This window comes from Cynara cardunculus (genome assembly GCF_001531365.2).
Source record: "Cynara cardunculus var. scolymus isolate 2C chromosome LG 1, CcrdV1, whole genome shotgun sequence".
Lineage (NCBI taxonomy): Eukaryota > Viridiplantae > Streptophyta > Magnoliopsida > Asterales > Asteraceae > Cynara > Cynara cardunculus.
In genome coordinates this window covers 1564450-1567172 of record NC_037528.1, presented here as the reverse complement: position 1 = coordinate 1567172, position 2723 = coordinate 1564450, and positions in this window count along the sequence as shown.

Below are 2723 nucleotides of genomic sequence, written 5' to 3'. Positions count from 1 at the left end.
TAATATGTTATGAATTAATATGTTCTTGGGTTTTTTTTTGAAATATATATATATATATATATATATATATATATATATATATATTCATGTATTAATTCAACATTAATCTGAGTTTCTGGACAAGAAAGAGGGTAAGCAGTTGAAATTTCATTCTAAAACCCATCTTTTTTTGTCTTTTCATGGCTTATGATCTGCCAAATTTGTAGTTTTCTTTATTGGTTTTTAGTGTTTATCTTAAAACTCAAGTTTATTGGTTTTTTGCTCTTGGTGTAAATCGAACACATTTGTGGAGTCGTTTAAATATGTTGGATTTTAAATATATTGGATTTTAAACTGTCATACAATTTTTTTTATCGATAGTCTGTAATTGAAACCATAACTCTTATTTATTCAAATTGTATTAATATGTAAAGACCAAGTATAACATATATCACCGTTAAATCTTATCTTATAAAACCAGTGGAACTTCAAAATTGATAAAATTTATGGCTCCCGCCGCATTGCACGAGTACACAACTAGTATATATATAGAGAGGGGTTCATTCAAAAAAGAATTGATTAGTTTGTGGTAACCGTGAGATCCAATGTGAACCACTCGTTTGAGATATTTAAAGATATTTTTAAATAAACTAAAAAGTGATATAGTAATTCTATTTTTGACAACTAATCAAAATATTTAATTAAAATTTGTAGAAGGAAATGTTTAATTAAAATTAGTTAACTAGTATATCAGTTATCTAATATACATCGTATTATAAAGACGTTTGTGAATTAAAGTGTATTATAGTAATGTTTCATGTGTATCACAATGTATTTTCTTTATTTTATGAAATGTATCATAGTATGCATTTTCGTTATTTTCATTTGCTTTACAAAGAATATCACATTATGCATCTTGTATGTATATCTGGGTATCACAGTGTATATCTTGTATTCATATAAAGTTTATTGAAATAAGGTTTGCCGAATAAGATTTGCCAGAGAGAGGAAAAAAGTGATATGAGAGAGGATATTTATAAAATGTTTAAAATGCCCTTAATTAATATTTTAAGTTAAAATTACCAAAATTATTAATATTCTAATTTAACGTTTGATTTGTGGTTGAGATTGGATCTCATGGTTACCACAAACAAAACATTTCTCATTTGATTAGGCTCGTACATATAAATGCGGTATCAAACGAGAATGATACCTATTTAAAAGAACACGAAAAACTGGCAAATCATGTGCAAAATCATATATGATTTACCATTAGAGTGCGTTTGGTACACCATGACAGAACAAAACAGGGATCCCTGTCTCATGTTTGGCAGAAATTTTATGTGGAACAGACAGAAACATAGTGGAATAAAGTGGAACAGACCTGTTCCACCCCTATCCCATGGAACAGGGTGGAATAAGGGGGAACAGACTTATATTTTACCAATATAACCTCAAAATAAAACTTAATTCTCTTCTAAAACATCAAATAGGTCTCTCTTTCACATTTTATTCATTCTTTAAATTTTATTTATTGTATTTTATGTTTTTAAATTTTCATTTTACTGTCCTCAAAATATTATTTTTATACGGTTTCTATATTTTTATTAATTTATGTAATTTATTATATATTCATCCCTATAGTTTATTAATTTATGAAATCCAAGTTTTGTGAATGTGATGATACTATATGGGATCACTAGCCAAATTATTTTCTTGATGCTTGTATTTTATTTACTATTTGATATTTAATCTATTTTAATTGATTGTGCGCTTGTTGGTAGTAGTTTTTTCTTCTTAGTATGAAATACATATAGATTTGCTTCGATAATGGATTCTTGATGCTTATGTTATATTTTTCTTTTTCATATATCATTTGTTGATTATGAAATCATGTATTTTTGCAAGTAGCAGTGGTTTTGATGTAAGTTATACTTTGGACACTGTATTTGTTAACATTTATATTGAGTATATAGTGAAAAAAAACAATAAACAGCTCACTGGGGATAAATTGGTCATTTTAACCAGTTCTGTCCAGTCCTGTCATGTCTTACCAAACGTTGAACAACTGTCTTGTTCTGTTCTGTTTTGTCTTGTCATGTTCTTTCTGCGTACCAAACGCACCCTAATGGCCAAAAAAATGTCGGGACTACTTGTGGCTGCGTCTTCAAGTCGATGGGCAAAAGTCTGAATGTGATATTGTATGTAATGTTAGTGTAAAATCACATTGTAATTCACTTGTTTTCATATTCTTTTAACTATGTATCATTCTCGTTCTTATAAAAATTATAATTAATTACCTATGACTTTAACCTAGTAACTGAAATCATACAACATATGCACATATCATTTATTTTGTATTTTTTTCATCAATATATTCATCGACCATCTCCAACTAAAATACACTATAAAACAGAAGGGTTTTTTTTACATTAATTATGGCTCCCGCTCCCACCCCCACCCCCCTCCATCAATGTTTTGGAACTTGCCTAACATGTCGTTTATTTTAGTACTAAAAGAGTGCTCGCGCAATGCAGCGGGACACATCACGATTTTAATATTCTATTTTATTATTTGTCTCTATCGATGTTATAATACGATTTTATATATTTTTAAGAAAACAATAATGATTTTATTTTTGAATAAAATATAAATTTGAAGATATCATAAAATTTTGAAAAAATATATATAGATGTTAATATCAAATCAACTATTTAAAAGTTTTTTTTATGTAATTTCTTTAA